Raw genomic sequence first — 23,147 nt, forward strand, 5'->3', positions numbered from 1 at the left:
TGCCTGGCTCAAATGCACATTGTATGTCTCGACTCTTAAAAAACAAAAGCAACAATACAAAACAAGTTAAAACAAAAGGAATTTCTTCATGCTCTGTATAGAACAGACACTATGGAAAAAGATGAAAGATTTCATGTGACAGTCTTAGCAAAAATGACAGATTTTATAGATATGAGCTCACAAACAAAGTCATTTAGGTCATAGAAAATAAAGTTCAAAGTAATTTGAGCTATTTCTGAAATGAATATAAGTAATGAAAAAATGTCAGCCTATGATCCCTGCATTTCTAGTTAGAGAGTAAAGGGTAGCATAATGCCTGAATAATTAAGATACTACAGACACTTGTGGAAGCAGGGGGAAGAGCCGAAATATGTCTTTAGATGTGAGTCTGAATTTGACTGACTTTTTAATGACATACATTAAAAACAACCATTTTCATGGCATGCTTAGCATTTCATGGCTGGTAACTTTGCAGCCTTTCGGTAATTAAAGGGGGCTTATAAAAAAGATGGAGAGGGATTTTTTACATGGGCAGATAGTGATAGAAAAAAGGGGAATGTTTTTAAACTAAAAGTGGGGAGATTCAGATTAAATGTTGGGAGGAAATTCTTCACTTTAAGTGTTGCCCAGAGAAGCTGTGGATGCTCCATCCCTGGAGGTGTTCAAAGCCAGGTTGGATGAGGTTTGGGGCAACCTGGTCTAGTGGGAGGTGTCCCTGCCCATGGCAGGGGTTGGAACTGGATGGTATTTAAGATTCCTTCCAACCCAAATCACTCTGTGATTCTATGATTAATATTAACATATTAACATATTAATATTAATATGTATATGAGCTGGCAGAATGAGATGTAGTATGTGAAGTTGGTATCTACTTGGCATTTACTTGTCCTATGATTACTCAGTCCAGCTTCTTGTACTCAGGCCCTTGCTTACCACTCCCCAACAAGTCCATGCTTTCTGTTTGAGCCATACACAGGTTTCAGAAAAAAAGAAAAAAAAAAAAGAAAAAGAGAAAAAAAAATATTTAAGATTTAACAACCCCCTCTTTCCCAGCTGTCAGGAAGGCAAGGCTATCAGGGGATTTGACCCATTCCTTCTGCAAGATAATACACATCTTTTGCATTACTTTGCAATGTATTTGCAAAGCAATACTAATTTATCTAGTAGGTCACGTAGCTTATTGATGATGTGAGTTGCACTCACAGAGTTAGTCATTTTGGTATCAGTGAGATTCTCTGAATGTATAATATCTACTCAGTGGGAATGAGGCTTCCAAAATGGGACTCAGAGAATATAAATGTCTTGTGCCCTAAAGCAATAGCTGCAATGCCCTGGTGTGGATTTGCAAAGTGTGACAGAGACTCCAAATGAGGGATACAAAAAAATTAATTATGCAGACAACTGAAATTGCTGAGGATTCCTTCCTTTAGGGTACATCATTCTTTCTGCTACCACAGGCTCATGATTATTTATTTCAGCTCATAATTTTCCATCACAAAAGTGTGGAGACACAAATCTGTGCCAAAGGGAGATGACTTCGGAATTAGAATTGGAAGCAACCTCAGAAGGCAGCAGGGTATGTGCTTAAAATGTGACTCAAGGGACAAGGACAGAAGAAGTTGACTGGGGAATCAAGTCTTGTCCCCTATTACGGGGGGCAATACTGAACAGCCCTGGGTACGTTTAAACAGCAGAGCAAGCGTAAGCTGCACCATGTCTTTCCCTCCCCAGACATTCGCACTGAGAAAGCTGTATGTAACCCTTTTTATTTTAAGGGGAATGCATGGAAATGCATTTCCAGAACCCAGGAGAAAAATGTAGCAGTTGGCTCCTTGCTGAAGGTGCATGAGTCCAGAATGGTCTACAGAATGCTGTTATGCACCTAAAGCATTTCCATTTCGGTATCAAAGATGCAAATGCACAAAATGAAGAGGCACCTCACATGGACATTAATTTACACATGCGAACTTAATTTGCTCATGCAGTGTTTAAACTAGGAATCCAAAGGATGCTATCAAAAAGGATTTAATATTTCAAGAACTAGGGAGGTGAGAGCGCACAGAAGGAGTAAGGCTATTTATGGATTCGGTGGTAGTGCGAGTGTTACATAATTCTTTGAACTGGAATGTAAAATTGCACTAATTCTTTGGTTTCAGTTCCACTTTGTCTGAAACCGAAAAGGCTTGCTTGTAGTTCGTTCATGCTGTGAACTGATGTAGAAGCTTTTTGCAGATAGTTTTGGCCTGTCTGAATACATTATCGGGTTTATTCATGTAACTGAGACCATTTAGACAGAATTGGCAATGCTCTGTCTTCTGAGTTCAGAGAGATCATTTTGCCTTAGCAAAAGTTGTTTTCCCTGCCTCCTGTCTCATTCATAAAAGCTGACAAAATCAAAATGATCCTAGTCCTGGGATTCACACCCTTCACCCTTTTGCTGTGTAAATTTCTGTGAAAGCAGAAGGAAACCAGACGACATTGCTTGTCATGGGTGCTTTCAAGGCTGAAGCAGGAGCTGAGAGGGAAGCGCTGGAGAGCAGGTATGCATGAATCACCTCTCATCTAGATGCCAGGATCAGCTTTAGATACCTGTTCTTACAGAACACAACCTGGCAATAAATATTCCTGTGAGAATCAGAGGTGCAGACGTGTCACAGCTGAGATCTTTGCTGAGCAAGATGAATGGGGCAGCTTGGTACTGTGCCTTGGTACCGACCCACTGGAGAGGCACTTTGCTAACGTGTGTGCTGGGCAATCATACACATTCACAATGTGCAGACCTATGCAAACAAAACTTACGTACTCAGACTTCGAAGTCTTAACAGATTGAAAAAGAACAGATAGAAGAATTTTCTGGATAAAAAATAAAGAAGTATTAATCTTTACATAGAATTGTTTCAGGATTGATGAGTCTCTGTTGGGTTCTTTCATAGAATCATTAAGGTTGGAAAAGACCTCCAAGATCATCTGGTCCGACCATTCCCCTACCACCAATGTCACCCACTAAACCATGTCCCTAAGCACCACATCCATCCTTTCTTTGAACACCCGCAGGGATGGTGACTTCACCACCTCCATGAGCAACCCATTCAAACACCTGACTGCTCTTTCTGAGAAGAAATGTCTCCTCATTTCCAACTTGAACCTTTCTTGGTGCAACCTGAGGCCATTTGCCACAGCTTTGGAGAGCTGAAATGGAGGGAAACAAGACCTTCCACAGCCTATGTATCAGTGTAAACTATTATTCATTACTGTTTACAGTGCTGATTGCAGTGTTATTGTGGTGATACTTAAAGATGTATTACAAAAAGATCATCCCTGTCCCTAGTGAAATACCAATGTGAAGAGGCAGAAGAATCACAGAATTAGAGAGGACATACAAGCACAGAGGATGATGTGAATGGCACAAGGCTGCACAGCAGGTCTGTGACAGAGGGGCGCAGACCTCCAGTGTTCGACCTAGGCTGTGCCTCCTCCCCAGTTCTCAACTTGCACTATCAAGGGGCTTTCCACCCTTGGTGATAGTTCTTAAAATAAACAACATGAAAGCATCCCATATGCGGTCCCTGAATTAGTGCAGAATGGAAACTGGTTTTACAATCTCTTACATTGTTTCCCTGCTGCTGCTGTCACTTTTCAGCAAGATACCCCAGACAGCAGTCTGGCTCAGCAATGACAATTTCAATTAAAAACATTTGTTTTCAAATCCTCTTAACAGTTTCCACATGGTGAGAAGTGCCTACTCTCCCTATGTGAATTTTGGGTGTAGGACAGTGAGCAGAGCATGTATGCTTCTTTCTATATGGAAAAAGTTAATTCCATAGTGGCTTCATTTGGCGTCGCGCTGTAGCAGTGCCAGGGTGCTGCACTGTTGTATATCTCACGGTACTAATGTGCTTTTATTAGAGAAAATTAGCCTTTTCCCAACTTAGAAACAAAAGCAACTAATGAACAAAGAAAAAAGGAACTGCATGGAGAGAAAAAAAATTGGTTTGCTATGATATCTAGCCTCTAATTATTCTGTTACTAGTTTGCAGATCCTATTTCTGCAACATTTAGGGTCATGTACAATTTCTGGGATTGTAGGCAGATTTAAATAAGTCGGGCAATTCCATAGGTTAATATCCTGATATTGCAAAGTAAACACATTTTCTTTCCCAGCTAGTCAAGACATTATTTTCACATCAGTATGCCAGGATTAAAGAAACATTTATGATGCGTTGCAAATGTGTCCAGTGACCATGGCTGGGTCTGGGACAGAGTTTTATGGAAAACAATGTTTTCTGTCTACTAGCAACATAGCCCCTCTTCCTCCAAAAAAGCAAACAAAAGGAAACACAATAAAAACAAACAAGCAAATCAAACAAACAAAGCAAACAACTCCCCCAACCACAACAACTAAAAAAAAACTATTTTCCCTTTCAGTACCAGACTCTACCTTGTATCACAGAAGAGTTGCAGCAATCAGCAAAAAGTCAAGGGGCCAGGACCTGCCCCGTGTTTGAAAATGATAGACAGATACATTCCTGTCTGAAGTGAGAGGCAGGCATGAATAGAACCCTATCCAGGCATTTTCAGCCTCGGAGGAAACAGCTCTCACTAGTAGTGATTAAAACCTACCCTAGGGTGACACAGCAACCTGGTTCCTTCATTCTGCAGGACTGCTTGACTCTTTTAAGTACCTCATCTCTCTAGATACCTTCCTAGTTAACCTGAAATTCCCTCTGGTGCTTATTATTAACTGCCTGTGTACAGTAGTCCTGAAATGGCTGTTTCTGGGAGATGGGTAACACCTCCCATTTTCTAAAGCTAAGTATCTTCTGCTTTTGGGCATGCACTTGCTTAAATTCTTGCAGAACCGTGAAAAGCTGGATGCATTCAGATCTAGCTTAACCTATGTCAGAATAGCTCCTACATCTTGTGCAGGGGTTTAGGTGCTGGAGCAGTCAACCAGAGTGAGAGAAACTTAAAAAAAATATCAAAAGGCCCAAGGCAAGTCCAGATGAGGGAGTGCCCCTTTGCAGTGATGGCTGCAAAGGGGCACTCTAATATCTATCTATATATAATATATCTATAATACATATAATACATATAATATATATAACATATAATATAGATATAATGTATAATATCTACATATTATGAGATATGTATTTATATATATATAGCATTATGAGAGTATCCCCCTCAGCTCGTGCTGCAACACACCTAAGTCAGGCACCAAAAGTAAGCAGACTGTGGAAACTCATGTTCTTTTTCTCTGTTGCATCAACAAAGGACACAAGCATTATGTTTTCTGTCTATCTGAGTGCAGCAACTGTTGTGTGACTGCAGTCAGGGACTTCCCAAGTAATATAGAGACCATATTGTTCCATAAGGATCCAGGTTATTTGTGTTCAGGGGAAATTAGACTACATATGGAAAAAGTGATGGAGAGAGGTGGTGAGCTGACTATGTTTTAAACTAGACAATTTCAAATTTTACAGTTACATTACGGGACAAATTTCCTGTTTCAGGAAGACACTGTGCTGTAAGCAAAGAATTGGTGGCTTGGAAAGGGCAAAAATAGGGGATGGGAAAGCTATGAGCAAATAGAATATGGAATATGGCAGAGGAAGGCTATACTTCAAGGAAGACAGAAAAGCAGATCCCCAATGACAGTAAGACGCTAATGATGGTAAGTGGTAGATGCGCAAAGGAGAGAAGTGGATAGATTTTCTCAAAAGCACTCTACACAACCAGCAAAGTGAAAGCAGCAAGACAGAGAGGTAAAATGGATACCCACGTTATATGAAATTTTAAACAATGGCAATCAAAGTTTTAGGAAATTCCTATACCCTGCAAATTGTCTTACAAAGTCCAGGAAACACATTGGGCTTTGTGAATCCCCAGGAGACCATCATCCTGAGGAAATGCTGTTGAATCCTGTGTCAGTCCAGATTTCATGGCACAAGCAAAAGTTAAGGAAATTTTCCTAAGCAGGAAAGAAAAATCGAATAAATAGTAAAATTATTTTTGAAATATTTTTTAGTAGAGTTCAGTAAATAGTTCTGGAGTATCCATGAACAAATATATTAAATAAACACGCGTATCCTATAGACCTGTGATATTACTTATTATTGGCATCTTTCTTCTCTGTTCCATTGCAAACAGCATGAGATTAAACAATATGTGTGTTATAGAACTCACCATTTTATAGAGCTCACCTTACATGGGAGGCTCCTAGAAAAAATAATAGATATAAGCAGCTTTTTGAGCAGCTAAATAATATCTTTTGCATTTCAATAGCACTGGAATAATGATGTGGTAGAAATGAGATGATATGTATAACTGAAGTTTTATTGTATGTGGACAGTTTAAGGCACAGCTATGCAAGACTTGATGCAAGCCTGCTGATTTGAATTTTCATTGACTTCAGAGGCCCCTTGCAAACATCCACCAATCAATAAATGAATAGATTAAAACAAGAGGCTTCTAGAAGCAAGTACTAGAGATGCTTGTTCCATGGATTGATGTTATAGCAATTTAATCCTGGCATGAGAACAAATATGCCTACTAACTGTCTGAGTAAATTGAATGGTTTGCTAGAACCGTTGTTAATTTAGCAGGGCTGGGGTCATGCTAAAATTACATTATTGTCTGAGGAAAAGGTGTGGAGTAAACAAGTTGTCTCTCTTTAAAGTTCCCGGAGATGGGCAATTCCAGAATTGTATTCATCTCAGGTAACACGGTGCACCAACCATCTCAGGTGCACCAACCATGCCAACTTCATATGTCCAACAGGCATCAAAACTAGTTGACTTCAGTGGCCACCTAGAGATCCAGCCTTGGTAGCCCTGGCTGTTTTTCTGTCTGAATCACTCATTAGCTTCTTGAGTTTAGATATCACAGTTTCCAGGATGATTAATTTGAGCATCTATAACAAACATAAAACAATAGTTTCAGGTGCCAGGTGGTTGTTTCTGTGATCTATCTCCTCACCACACTGATACTCTGTGTTTCTGGAGAAATCTGGATTGAAGAACAAACTAGAAAGGAGATGTTGCTCTGCACAAGGTTAAGAGATCTCTGTTTTCCTGGTAGATGAAGAATACCCAGAATGGAAGTTGTTTATCTGTCAGATTTTGATCAATTTTAATTTTATTCTTCTCAGGCAGCTGTGAATTTGTTTTTGAATGTTCGTGGGGTTTTGTAACTGAGAAAATAGTTCTCCTCTGGAGAGCAGTGGTGGTCAGAAACGTGGCTTATTCAGGCTGCCCATACCTACTTCCTTTATATGTTAGCCAAGAATGTGTTGATATTCTGTGATATGTTGATATTCTGTGATATGTTTTGATATTCTGCACTGCAGAAGCGAAGAAAGCACATGAACTGGAGCTCATGCTCCCTGAGGCATGTCCATTCCTCAACAGAATCATTAACTAATTTCTGGCATCACCTGCTGGGCCTGCTAATGTTTGTCTTGCTGTGGCTGCACAAGTTAGAAAGATGCCAGCTTGTCTGGCAAGATCTGAATGGAATTTTAATAGTGAGCAAAACCAGTATTAGCACTCTTGACAGCAAAATGTGGAAAGTAATGATACAGCTGGTACTAGCAAAGACAGTAGTGAACGCAGGAAAGGGGACCAACTGTGCTTGTATTCTGGTCCATAAGAAACAAGCGTGACACAAATATTACTTTGAGTTTAAAGAGTGATTGAGCCTGGAAAAGTCAAAAAGTAAGATGCCCCATAATCTTTTATAAGGATTGCTTCCTTACCACTGTCTGGTACATAATGGTATTTGCTGCTGGTTTTCTCTTTGTAGTTTGATTTGTGGGGGGTTTAAAATGTCAAAACACACTTTACCCACTTTTGATACACTCATAAATCCAAATAAATAATAAAATAAAAATTGGGCCATTTATTCAGTCACTTTTCAGAGTATAACATTATTGTTAAAAATACAGGCTTAGCTGCAGGGTAAACAATCTTTCAACATTATGTTTCCAATCTGTCAATCTGATCTGAGCTTAAAGGTCTCACATTCTGTTTTTTTCCATAGAAACAAAACACTTTTTTGACAGTAAGTATAGCTTAAGCTACCTTATAGACAATATGCATCCCTACTTCTCTGTTCTTATTACTTTTGAAAATTGGCCAGTTGTCAGCTTGAATGGACCTTGATACCAGGTACTTTGAAGGTCATTATGTGGCTTGAAGCAGAGGATTTGACAGCACAAACATTGACAGACTCTGAAGTAAATAACTGACAGGGAGGAATCTCATTCCATCTTTCCGATCACGGCAGTCCTCCCACATTTATGTTTATGTGTAAACCAAAGATTATACAACCTTAATTATAATTTATGACTTATTTCACCTTTACAAGCTCACTTTGTGATGCTGAGTAGATCAATATACATAAACTTCCTTGTTTTATTTTGTAGGCTAAGAGAGCTCTGTCTTATTCTACTTTTTGGACTTTATCACATTGATCTCAAAGCCATTTCTTTATTCCTTGTAGCTAACTACATTGATGCTCAATTCAGTCTCTTTTTATATCAGTTTTATATGTTAAGTCTCTAAGAAGAAAATATCACTGGCTCCAGTTTTTTGAACACCATGGAAGTAAAATTAACAGCATATAGGTTGTAAAGTCTCAAGTTGTCATTATTAGGGAGCACATTATAGACTATCTCTGGTATGTAGAGCTCTACTGGGTATCTGATTTTCCTGATTTGCCTACTGACCAACTCATTTCTTAAATCATACCAAGTGAACCAATCCAAAAAAATATATATATTCAAGCTGCTATCTTTCATTTGTTCCATTGTTTTACTATTTTGTTTTTCAGGAAAGAATGAAAAAAAATCCAACTCATGAAGATTAAAACTGCATGCAGTAGATGTTTCACCAGAAAGGCCCAGAGCAAGTATTTTCCCTGGTATGTCTAAGTGGGAAACACAGAGACTGGTGAAATAATCTTAACAATATTCCTAAAAGTAAAGAAAAAAGTAGAATTTGTTTATTTTCTGACTTTGGCATAAGCAATTCATTTGTATTTCTGGGTGGTCAAGAAGTTTATACTGGAAAGCTTATCCTATAACCCCCAAGCAAAGCCAAACCACAGATATTTAAACAACTATGAATATTTTATAGTAAGATCCACAACTTCTAGTGGAAAAATCACCCAATGAAGGAGACGTATGAAAAAGTTTTCAAAATTCCTTCAGAAAGCATTTGGACAGAGACAATGGGAAGTTGTCTGCTCTCTACATGTAACACTTGAAAATATTGAGTTTAAAATGTTGATTACAGTTGTGTGAGTTTACAGTTTTACCTCAAACATATTTTCCTAAAATAATAAAGACTGCTAAACAAACACATACAAAATTAGTTTCAGTACTTTTTTCCAGTAAAATAGAAACTAAACGTTCTTCCTTCCATGCTTGTTACAGAACCCTACCAGGGGACATAGTCCTACTTGTCCTTACTTGTGCTGTTTAGTACCAAGTAGCACCCAGCACACCTAAGTTAGAAATAGAAGAAATTGGCTTAGAACCACAAACGCTTTTAGTCATCTAAGTGCACAGCTCACTGTCGCATGGTGAAGAAATTTTTCAGCAACTAAGCTAGCTCCATACTCCAGCATTGCAATATTATCTGGGTGGCTAATCAGACAGCCAAGAGGCACGGTGCCAGCTGCCAATACATACTTTTGCCCTCCACAATAGAAAAGCACCTGTGGTGATCAGAGCCATGTTACAAAACGTCTGCTGTGTCCTCAGTGAGCCTCCAGAAGAAGGGACAAGATGATTCAGACCTGGAGACCTGTGGATAAAGTCTTCAGACATATTTTCTGTCTTGATTTTTAGAAAATCAGAATACGTTCAAACCACTAATTTCAGAGGAAGTAACATTTGAGAACACGCTTGAGAAGCGGGACTTCACATAGCTGGGATTAAATGTAACATAAATAACCCTTTGTGTCTAGCATTCTCTTAAAGTAAGTCTAATAAAAAAGACAAGAAGCAACAAGAAAGCCACAATTTAGGATCTGCTGGATCTATAAATAGAAAAGCTAATTCATGAGGAACTAGCACAGACCACTATCGATACCCATTCATGACATGTTTACATTTGGGCAGCTAAGCTTAAAGGATATAAATTTTAGTATCACTTGGGCCATTGGAAAAAAGTATGAAACATACTGTGCCACATGGGAGATTTATCTTATCTACCAGGAGCCACAAAAAAATCAGATGTCTACCAAGAGCTAATCATTTAGACTCATGCTATAGTCAACAAAGTCAAACCAAGAGAGCTCCTTATCCTGCCATGTCTTAGACACCTATCGTTACATGGGTTAAGCTTCTATCTGAAAATGGTAATTTCTTCTCTAACTATAGGGAAGACTTAAAATAACTGGTTAGATTTGAATCCTATTTTTTACCAATTAGGGATAGAAAACATAAAACATTAACATAAAATAAAAACTTGGAAAACACAAGAACACATAGAAAATAAAAAAAGCAGAAACAAAACAGACAAAAAATTTGTAATGGGTTTTTGTAGGAATCCAGTTTCTAGTTATATTCAAAATTAAGAAGGAAAGCAAAAAGCATGGATTGAATTACTAAAAAATATTAAAAAAAAATGTTTTTAAATACTCCATTCAGCAAACACAAACCCTACATTTAAGCAATCCACTGACCACACCTTTCATGACCTTATTTTTGCATAAAGAAATACACAGCTAATAAATTTTAACTATGGCTTTAGATTCTGTTTTGTGCTTCTTTTTCTTTTTCTTTTTCTTTTTCTTTTTCTTTTTCTTTTTCTTTTTCTTTTTCTTTTTCTTTTTCTTTTTCTTTTTCTTTTTCTTTTCTTTCTTTTTCTTCCCCCTCCCCCCCCTCCTCCCCCCCCCCCCTTTTTTTTTTCCCCTTTTTTCTTTTTGGTAGCCCCTGAGTCAGTAATTGCTTAGCAAAGATAAACTCAAAACAATCTGCAGCTGGATCTAAGCAGCATTGTTTCACTGTGTTATTTTTGTGACAAATTAAGCTCTCCCTGTGTTTTGGAAGAAATGGAACTATCCAACAATATCAGAGCATTCAAACTAACCATCAAGACCTCTCTTTTGCTGATCACCTGAAATGCTCTAACATAATAATCTGTGTGACTTGCCTTTCAACATATGGTGTACAAGATTTCTCACTTTGGGATGTAGTAATATTAAATATTTGTATGGAATCCTGGTCTTACCTTAATGAGAAATTGTCCTGGTTGTGCATGTGCATGACGGTTTGGCAAGATACTAGGAAAAAAAAATCATTTTGCATAGTTTGCAACACTGGCTGCCCTTGCCTTCTATGAATCTATGGAGCAATCTTTTCAGCAAACTCTGCAGAAATAAGATAAAATCAAACTAGAAAATAGTCAAAATCACATATGGTGTTTACAATGATTTTTTTTTTTTTTTTTTTTTTTTTTTTTTTTTGTCAAAGACGTGGAAGAAGCTATATACATTAAGAAAGAGGAATTTCATACAAATATATGAATGCTGGGTAGTCTTAGAGAGAAATACTTATGTTTAAGAACCTGATGTAAAGAAAAACATCTGGAGACTTCTGAATCCTGAACAGTACATGGATTCTAGCTAACTGTAAATAACCATGAACAAAGAATATCTCAGTAGCCAATATTTTTCTCTGCTGGTATCAAATGAAATTCATTTGGTATCAGCTGGAGGTTTTATAGTGCTAATGGAAGTTATTTTCAGTTATCACGTCAGCCTATAAGTATACAAAGGCAGCAATTTTGCTGGTAATCTGGAGATCAGTTTGTATGTAGGGGGTATACTTTAGTCTGTTTCTGCAGCGCAAGCTTTTATCTTAATAAATATGGTGAATCATAAATAAAAAGGAGATGATAAAAAATGAACATTCATCTAGGGCTAAGGCTGAGTTTGGAAACATTTCATAGTGTGAATGTTGCAACTGTAAAATGATGATGTCCAGTAAGTCCTGTGCTCAATGGGGAACCAGTGCACCCAAGAACAAAATGTGACTGATATTTTCCTTGCAATAGTTCCTCTGATATTCCTTTAATGCATGACATGAAATATAAACTAGTAAAATTCTGCTAGGCTACACAACATACATGTAATTGCAATTCTATTTAATAAACTCATGCTTTTTAGCACATATCAATGCCTGCCGAAGGATAAAGTAGCCCAATAAACAAGACAGAGTTTAACTGCTTTTTATAGCTCTCCACATCCTAACAACAATGCCAGTTTCTAATTGTGCTATGCTGATTACTATTTCAACATGCTTTGTTAAGAGGCAAAATCGCCCTCCAAAATTGCTCACTTAGAAGAGCTTTCATATCTCAAAACTGTGTTACACATTTTCTCTTATGACAAATTTTACATTAGCTAGTTAAAGTTTATCTAGCGTAATGCATGCATAGTACTCAGAAGTTATGCAACATGGGGCTTTACAGCGTGTGTAGACAATTTGGCTCTGCAAGAGAGTAGGGATGGGTTCTCAAAAGGCAGTGCAGCTGAGCTTCCTTGTCTTGCTTTAAAATGTCAATGGCTGTGGAGTGTTAACAGTAATGGCCCTCAAAGGTGAACAGAGCTGTCTGTAATACTCATCTGTCATTACGGCGGTGTGAGATGCAGACTGATGCACTGTACAGTGTTCCCTGATGCCCTGGAGCCTCAGTTGTCACACTGGGAGGTCCATCAGGGTATAAAACATCTCCGAAACTGCTTGACTGCTGAAATTGCCATCCCATTGAAAATAGACTGTGGTGTGGGCACAGATGTTATGGACCCAAGTTTCATCTTCTCACATGGCTGGGACTCAACTGGGGATTCATTGCTCTTGGAATTGCTCCCATATCCCACTCTAGTTGAGTCCTGTGATGCTCACTGTGACAGCTACAGGCTTGTTTCTTACACATTTATAATGGAGAAGTACCTTAACTCACCATGTAATTACGTGCAATATTTCTAAATTAGGATGCCTGCTATTAATGTTGATAATGTAGCACAGCCTGTCTAACTGTGTACTGACCTTCTCTGTTTCAGGTAAGTCATAATTAGCTAATGAGATAAACAAAAGCAACTGTCTGAATTAAGAACACACTGTTGCTTTTTTTAAACAATTCTCAACTCCAACATTTGCTACTCTTTTACCACTTCTGTTGAAATTTGGTTTATATGAAAGGTACAAAATCTAGTTTCCTAAATAATTTTTAAAAAGACAAAAGGCATACAGTTCATCTTTTAATGTATTTAGTGAATACGTTAATATACCTATTTAGTGAATACGTATTTAGTGAATAAGAACTAAGTCTATTTATTAAGCAGAAATGTAAATAAGTAAATAAATAAAATCTAGAAAACCCTAAGCTGTCACAGATTAGTCCTGTAGGATTTACACCTCCAAGGAAACCATTTCCTTGTAAGAGTTACAGGCATGCATACAGGCATACAGATTAAAATCAGCACTTGGTTCATCATTTTCCATGCAGGTAAGAAAGTACCATGATACAAGAACCATTTGTTTATACTTTTTTTTTTTTTTTTTTTTTTTTTTTAATTTTCTTCACCCATACAGATGCTTAAATATCATCCCCCATTCTTTTTGCTATCCTGGTGAAACAACCGAGTCATTAAATATAGCTGAACTGACAGGCAAAGGCAAACTTACACTTCTCTAAGTTACCAAGAGGACAAAACCTTTTTTTTCCCAGTACTACTGGATCTTCATTGTCTTTCCCTTTGTAAAATCAGTTGCACTTTTGCAAAGAGAATTCCAAGACTGTTAAAAAACATCAACAACAACAAAAAAACAAGCAGCACCACCATGATATTCACACTTTGTGTTCATGATTCAAGACAGTACAGAATTAGGATTTTTCTGGTGAATACAGGTGTGGAGAAGATGGTAATAACTGAGGAGATTTGCATTGTTATGTGGTGAAAGGCCAAGGGCTGGAGTGTTTGTAAATTGCCCATCTTTGTCAGTGCTGTGAGGTTGTGTTGATTTTAGTGTAGGAACTTTTTGTTGAACTAAGTGAAGTTTGAAGGTTGTGTGGTGAACGTGTAATTTAATGTTAATTCTCAAATTTTTATTCTTAGAAGACTTTTAGAGAATTGCATCTGCTGTGCAAGTCAGCCTCTATTTACACTCAGAAAGAAAAGTTCAAGTGGAAGAAGGTGCTGATTTTTGTGATGGTCCTTAGTTTCTGCTACAGTCCTGCAGCATACAGTCCCTTGAGAAAGCTGCCTGTCTGAAACAGAAAAACCATACGTTTATAATAGAAAATCACCTTGTGCCTGCAGAACAGAATTGTCAACTACATAGTCAGCCTGCAGCATTACAGCATTTTTAATTATTCCAGGCTTAAGGCACAGACAGTCTTAAAGAGGAATTGAAACACTTTTGATATTTCCTGGAAAGCCAGTGGAGAAATCAGATTTGTTTTTTATATGTTCCTAGGATTCTGCTTTGCTGAAGCTTCACATTGAATGTTCAGTACTGGTTGAAGCCTGGGTTATTTCACTGCTTTTGTCCCTATGGAAGTGATGAAGGCATATAAAAGAAAGGAAAAATCAATAGGCAGAGGATAGGATTCTCCCTCCTAACCACAAAGAACTACTTGATTACTTAAGAATATATAAAAGAGCTAAACAACAGTAAAGAAAATGGAATGGAGACTTGAATGTACTTCTGTGGATGTGAATCTTCTTCTCTGCAAACTTTTCAGAATGCTGCCCTTTGCTTTTTTATCCACTTACTCATTGAGTTTGCAGTTGTAAGTAGATGTTGAATATGAAATAAGTGACAGACAAACATTGGGAGGCAACACAAAGAGAGATGGAATTTCCTTTCACTATTCTTCAGGGCAGATTTAAACTGTACTAGTGAACTTTTTGAGCCAATACTTCATCTGGCACCACTACAGCTCATACTTGAGACAGCCAAATGTTGCAGAGAGATCCCTGCAGATGGGAATGGTATCCATTGAGAGCAGCTGATCAATCATAGGCAGTGCAATAGCTGTTCCCACTGCACCATGTAGCCTGCACACACAACTGGCTGTTTTCAGGTTATAGCTTACACTGAGTGAGTAGTTAGCCTTTGCCGAGTTTCTGTTTCTGCTCGCCTCAGACTGAGATGCTGGATGTTGGGCTGACACCAGGTCAAATCAATACAAACTTCTTCAAGGCTCAGCACACAATTGGATGTGTCAAAGAAAAAGATGAGGTTCCTCTCCAGAATGAGCATTTTGGTCTGAAACAGTGCAGACCAGTCATGGCTCTTTTCCAGCAGCCGAGAGATGCTTCAGAGGTGCTCAGTGAAGGTTTTTTCTCAGCCCAGGTTGTTTCATGAGAGAATGTACTGAATACTGGCAATGAAGGCAAGCTGTTAGCTGAGGTGCTGCATGAGCTGGATCCTTAGGAAAAGTGACATGGGGAAAAATTTAGAGCTGCATGATGCTTGCTGTTTCTTTTCCTTTATAAAAAGGCAATAAGTGCTAAATTGTTTCCTCACATGACAGTCCTATGTAGGGATTTACTATGGTTGAATCAGGGCCGTTGTGTGACCACCACTGAGTAAAAAAGGTGATACTTAGAAGTGCTAATGGACTGTCACACTAGGCTCAATTAGAACAACAGCAAAGGCTTTTCAAACTGTTTTCCAACTAGTAATAAACATATGTAGTGCTATCCCAGACCAAAAAAAAAACAGAATTTCAAATGAGTAATTAGTGGACCCAGCCTACCTTTCAAAGAAAGTTTCATTTACAGGTATGCTTCTCCTTTCTGTGAAACTATATTTGACACAAGATTTCTAAGAAATTCACAAATGATTCAGGAATGACCGAGAAACTTCTTGTCCCCAGTTTTCTTATGATGACTGACCTGAATTTCTTTTAAGTCAATAGGAAGATTGTTTGAATGCCACTGAGCATCCTATAAATCCTACTTGTCAATTCCAATAAGATTATTTGTGGATATTAAGGCTGACAAAGTATTTGTGGATTTGAACTGATATTTATCAACTGTAAAACTGCACTAATTGTGAGAGAAATAAACAAATTGTGATTGCTGCTTTTTTTTTTTTTTTTTTTTTTTTCCTAACAACGGAGAAGAATAAAGAATATTTGTTTTATATGCGATGTAAAATTTGCAATGCTCAAACTAAAAAAATCCTAAACTCACAGTAAAGACACGGAATGTGTTCTAAAGTTGTTAAAACAAGCAGGGAAAATCAGATTGGCATAATTCTCATGAATATTGTAATTAAAACTAGATCAACAGTACAACTTGAATATTTGCAGTGTTACTATGCTGAAAAAAAGTTTTTATGTAGTAGAATTATGAGAAATTTGCCTTATTTTTGTAAGGAAATAACTTGCTGCCTCTGCCTCCATCAAATTCTATGTTCAAAGCTGTGAAACTTAAGTAACAGGAGGAGAAAACCCAAATATTTTCTTAACAAAGTTTTCTGTGTTTTGGCAGTAGCCATCTGCTGTAGTTGAATGTTGCTAATACTGAGAAAGTTACAACCATCATATCCAGATGTTAGAGATTTATAAATACTGATTTCAAAGAGCTTGAAATCATTAACCTGATTAACCTGAACTTATTAGGTTTCTAAAATGAGATTTTAGTTTCTTGTCCCATTTCCCAGTATTGAAGCTCAGACTCACTTTCCTGTATCTTATTTGATTATTGCTTTACATTATCTGCACTTACAGACTCTTCTATCTTCTGGATTTGTTAAGTTTTATTTAATTTGTCTTTTATGTAATATTCGTGGAGGATTTTCATATGAACAGTGAGTGAAGAGAGTTTCTTCCATGGTGAAGTGACAGTGATTTAAAATAAGAGATGGCTTCCTACTTATTATTTTCCCTTAATAAAGGGACTACTATGTTCATAGTGTTGAGAAAATTACCTGTTGTTAAAACACAAATCATGCCCATTTCTATTCTAGAAGTTGCTGTTTAAAAACAAATAAAATCAAAATACAACTTGATATAATAATAATAATAATAATAAAGATAGTAGTAATAATATAGCATCATTACATCATGAAGATATCTTAGAAAGAATATTTTTCCTATTCAGTTGAACCGGCATGGAGACTGTCCCTCCAATGAAAGTTAACAGAGTTATATCAGGGCCCTTTATTATTTTATTTTATTTTATTTTATTTTATTTTATTTTATTTTATTTTATTTTATTTTATTTTATTTTATTTTATTTTATTTTTTTATTTTATTGTCTCAACACTACCAAACCTGTAATGAAAATGCAGAGAACATTTGAACTTCTTTTTCTTTTTTTACATTTTCTCCTTTAAAAAAGAAAGAAGGAAACAACAGACATGAAAAGAAAGCTTTAACATGTGAATGTTTGATATACAGAAAACAAAGAGACAAACACCATGGTCTCTTCTTTGAAGTTCATTTTTTTGGGTATTTTAGAGCTTCATTCTGCATTCCAGAAGGACTGTTTATAATAGTCTCCTCTGAATACCTTTAAACAGACTATTCCAGAAGGAAACACCCTCTAGCCATGTTGAAAGCACAGGATATCATATAAACATGGTTTGGGTTGGAAGGGACCATCCAGTTCCAACCCCCCTGCCATGGGCAGGGACACCTCCCACCAGACCAGGTTGCTGAAGGAAGATCCCATCCAGCCTGGGCTTGAACATCTATGGGGATGGGGCATCCACAGTTTCTCTGGGCAACCTGTGCCAGGGCCTCACCACCCTCTGAGTAAAGAATTTTCTCAGTGTCCTATCACCTGTCACACTCCCTGACAAAGAGTCCCTCCCCAGCTTTCCTGTAGCCCCCTTTTTTACTGGAAGACCACTGTAAAGTCTGGAGCCTCCTCTTCTCCAGGCTGAACAATCCCAACTCCCTCAGCCTGTCTTAAGGAGGGTTGTCTTAGGTGCTCCAGCCCTCTGATCATCCTCGTAGCCCTCCCCTGGACCTGGTCTAACAGGTCCATGTCCTTCTTGTGCTGGGGGCCCCAGACCTGAACGCAGCACACCAGATGGGGTCTCATGAGAGCAGAGCAGAGGGGGAGAATCACCTCCCTCGACCTGCTGGCCGTGCTGCTTTTGGTGCAGCACAGCATAAATCAACACTTTGCCGATGATGTTGTCTCTAACGCTTTCCCTTAGTGTTTCTTGATTGAATTAATGCAATTATCAGCCTCTACAATTGAACTTCTAAACTTGGCAATCTCAGACACAATAGTTCTACAGCTTATGGACACAAAACTCTAAGTCTCTAAGTTTTTTTATTATTATTATTATTATTATTATTTTATTTATTTATTTATTTATTTTTTTTAAACCTTAGGTTTGAGTGAGAAGCTAGACTGAGGAATTCTAGAAGAACTTTTTGTTGCATCCCTTCATCTCCTTTGTGAAAAACAGGTACCGCATTAAAATTAGTCTTCTGGGAAGCCATTGGGCATATAAAAGGAAAAAGACACTTCCAGGAGGAGACTTTTCTCATTCTCAGATAAACGTCAATTAGAGTTGCCTTGGAGAGGAACCTCTTTCTGTCCATTGCCTGTTGGGTTTGTGCAAAGGCACTTGTACTATCCTAGATGAATCTTTACAGAAAACAAAGACTATAGGAAATTTCTCTGGAAAAGGGTCTTTTTTTTTTGCCATCAGACTAGCTCAACAATGGAAAAAGTACCAGCTTAACTGAAGATGAAAAGAAAACCTCTTCAAATGCTTTCTTAAATCTTCTGTTAAGAGCCAGCTGCAGAATCAGTGGGGAAAAAAAGGGGGGGGGGGAAGGGGGAGGGGGGAAGGCTGACAACACTGCAAACATTAGTATATTTTTATCAGTCAGTCTGATGTTTTCTTCAAGTGAGAAGACAGAAGAAGAGACAATAGGTGCCAAAATTGCTTTTTTTTTGAGCAGTAAAGAAAGAAGATTATTTTGTTTTGGGAAACACGGACCAAAATAGTTAGCAGTGCTCTGAGGCATGCCCATCATTTTTTGTGAAACCAGAAGACATCTGTGGCTACCCCACAGACTGTTATACAGACTGATGTCACTAACTCTAAATTTTTTTGACTGTTGCAAACATGGTTTTATTCCCAGGTGCTTATTTTGTACTCTCGGGCACCAAGAAGCCACGTTTGTTTCACTGAAATCAATGCAGTCTTCAACTTTATCTTTCATAATAGGCACTAGTCTATTAATCATGACATCAGCTTTAATCAGTTTTTATAAAGGTTTTAGTTCTTGTTTAAGGCACTTGTATGGCGGCGTATGATTTCATGGAGATTTAGAAGAGTTTGGAAAGAGATCGTGCAGTAAAAATGTCAAAATACTATCAATAAAATATATCTTTCTTCCTGTTAATATTCTTTGTGCTTTACAGAGGATAGTTGGTTTTAAAGGAACTCCGAGTTCAGTCTTCACTACAATCCTCTGAAACAGACTGAACATGAAATAATCACTTTCTGTACTTGATAGTTGCTACAGATGCCTCATGGGTTAACCATGCCTTCACTGAAATATCTTCTGAAATGCAGAGAGTACCAGTCATGTGTTCTCACATCTTGAATACTTACTTTCATATTTGGAAGCAGAACATGTTCTGTGATTGAATTGAATGCTTTATAAACATAATTGCAGGAAATTTGTGTAGGATATTTTCAAGCAATGTCCACAGTCATGAACAAATACATTGCTTACTCCACTAGCTTGAACAGTAAGTCTGAGACAAAAATTCAGCTAACATCAAACTGTTCTGAAGTGAAATTCTGAAGTACACATCCTTTGCATAGAGAAGAACTAATGCTTAAGGAAAAGTCTGGTAAAAGTGAAGAGCTGTGCAGAAAAGGAGATTTTAAAATCTAGATGTGTTTTTTTTTTTTTTTTTTTTTTTTTTTCACCACAGAGAGGTGACGATTTTTTTCCACCCTCTTAGGTAACCCAGTATCAGCATCTCTCATAACTTACATGTCAGTCAAAAATATTTTTAGGTCTTGATCCTGCACACTGAAGTTAAGCATGTGGGACTTTCTGCAGGTATCTAATTGCCATACCTTCTCCTGTGAGTTGTTCAAAATTAGGTGTGTTATCTTTGCACATAACACACCCAATTTTCTGTTACAGGTTTTATAAATAAAGAACATTCTCCTTGAAATACTTTAGCCTTTTGAAATGCAGTAATGAGCCTTACAGAAATAAACAGAAAAATTTTCTGTGAGTCCAAAGTGCTGTTCATACTTCATCCTGCAGTAACTTGTATCTATACAGAGATTCAGTTATCATTATGGATCTATCAAGTGCAAATCTTTAATTGTCCCAGAAGCTACACAAGAGAGATATTCATATTTTACATTTTAATTATGGCCTTTACCTTATTACAAATTATTTTAACTGAGGAGAAAAATCATAGTAGGGGGTTTTCTTCTAAAATAATATCTTAGATGATTAAGCCCCCTAATGTCATCTGATGATTCACAGTGATAGTTCTCATTTATGGCCAATTGACACCAAATGGCAGGAACAGACCTGAGGGCAGACTGAGCAGATTATTTTTTTACAGCTGAAATCAGCTAGCACACCAGCTGTATAATTCCACCATACGTTACTACTTTCAGGGAAAATGGGAACAGCATTTCCTCAGTCTTTTAAGGAATGCAATACAGTGCTATCAGACTTCTGGACCTTGGCCCCTGAAACAAATTTTTATGAAGCTTCAGTACTCTGATCATACTTTTAAAAAATAGGGTATCCAATAAACAAGTCCTTGCATTATAGAAACAACTGATCTCTCAGCTTAGCTTTCTTTAGTGTTCTGTGATCACTGTCTAAAGAAAATACGATTAAGATAGAAACTTTTGGGGCAAAAGCAATAAATAAATAAATAAATAAAACCCCTGTCCATCAATTTAACTATCCTCAGTTAACAGTTGGTGCTTTCTGTTTAATTATCTATGCCAATTTCAGTAAGTTCTATCACCTTTAAAATATTTTTGCTCTGTATAAATTGGAGTACCAAATCCCTAGTGGCAGATTTCACCCCAGCTATACATGCATGAATATAATCTTTGTGCATATGCAGAGATGGCCATCCATCCTAGGTCTTTCTCTTTCCAGGCTACAAATGCTTCATCATCCAGTTTTTAATCAATAGTTTCTTATTCAGAATGGTAACCATGAATTCTCAGTCATTATGTGCTTTATCTGTACTGACTACAGACACAAAATCCTTAGTGCACCCTTCCATGTGCCCTCACAACCCATCTGTGTTATGCAGCCATTTTTTTGGGCTTGTTTGCAGCTCAAGAGATGTTTCTCCTTTCCAGGTTGATTCTTACAGCTTCAGAGCTTTCAGTAATGTAGGAAACATGGTACTAATTTAAGACCTAATTTCAGTGGGATCATTCACACGATTAAAGTTATCATGTGCTAAAGTGTCTACAGCATCAACACCCCAGAGTCATTTTGTACATCAGTCTAGAGTTACAGACTCCCTCTCCAATAAATAAAGTCCACCCTGGTCAGTTCACTAGCTGCACGTGCTTCTTTGCAGCTATCTGTCTCATCTCTGACTATGGCTAAAACATTATTTCTAAGTGGTTTCTTGGAAAAGTATGGGAACAGGACAAGGTATGTGATGCTTCTCCTAAAAACTCCACCAGCCTCTGACTTTTAGCATTGCCATGTATTTTCTAAGTGAAGTATGGTTACAATGAATTTAATAATAGTGGAATTCCCTTCTGTGAGCCTAAACAGTCTTCTCCTGAACTTCTAGTAAGTGGTCCATCCTGGGGCAATGAGTCCCACACCTGAGTTAAGACTAGTCTTTTGTACCTGCTCCTCATTACTGCTGCCCATCACATTTTCAGTAGCTTAAATGTCTTTAAAGTTTTCTATCTTTTAGAATTTATATAAGTAGGTTTTATATTATATGGTATTGTACTGTATTGTACTACATTACATTGCATATTTGAGGGTTTTATAACCTAGATAGCTATAAGAAAAGCAGTAGAGACAGTTAATTCCCAGATAGACAATGTTCAGTTAGGGCCAAGGTGGCATCAAGTACCACAACTGGCTATGTGATGTCCCTCCACACATCTGCATCAAATCAGCAATCCACAGTGCCTCAGGGCTCTCATTTTACCTCATTAGCTATTTTACCACATTAGCCATTTTACCACTGAAGGTTAGGAGAGATTTTTCACTGGCTTCCATGGGAGCAGTACTGAGCCATATATGAATGACTCAAGGTCACCCAGCTATAATGTATCATAAACAGGAAATGAACCTTTATCTCCTAACTCCATAGGTACTGCTTTAGCCTTAAGATGAGCTATGTTTTTAAGGTACCTATGTTTTCCTTGGATATATTTTAACAAAACAAAACAAAAAATATTAATTTGTCCTTGATTCTGCATTACTCATTTCTCCTGCAGTATGTCTTGGTTACATTTCTCATACATTTTTGATCTGGAAAGAAAAATAACATCCAGTATCTTCCAGCTAAGTAAGTTCTCTGTTGAAAAATTAATGGAGTAATTTTATACTTCGTATTGATCAGACTTTCCAAATAGGCTTGTAAACTGAAATCTAGTCTTCCTCAGAGGAATCAAAATCTGAAGTCTCATGCCATGCTTACCCATGTTTTTGGACAACTTTGAAAAAAATAACAGTAAAGCAATGTCTTTTCTGCTCTTCAGAGATACGTTGAACAGAGACAGAGAACCCATCTGATAGTTCATTGACAACCAAGACTTACTCTCAAATACCCTGGGATATATGGAAAGATATGTGACTATAGCTATGACCTCCTGTTCATTTTACAGTGGAGATGTTGATGAAGTGTGAGCAAAGGAGTTGTGAAAAATAAGTTTCAATGCTTAAAAAATACTTTCAAAATCCATTCCCCCACCAACACTTCCCAAAACAGCCTCAGCCTTTTGGAAACTTTTTTGCCCATATTGTTTTTGTCAGTTATTTTAGACTGGGGACCATAAAGTACAGCCAGCCAGAAATGTGAGTCTTTTAAGGGTAGTAATATTATTTACTAATGGCATGTTCCCATGCTGCCAAAGAGACCAGATGCTATGGTGAAAGAAAAACAAC

Source organism: Aythya marila (assembly GCF_965140915.1).
Source record: "Aythya marila genome assembly, chromosome: 1".
NCBI lineage: Eukaryota > Metazoa > Chordata > Aves > Anseriformes > Anatidae > Aythya > Aythya marila.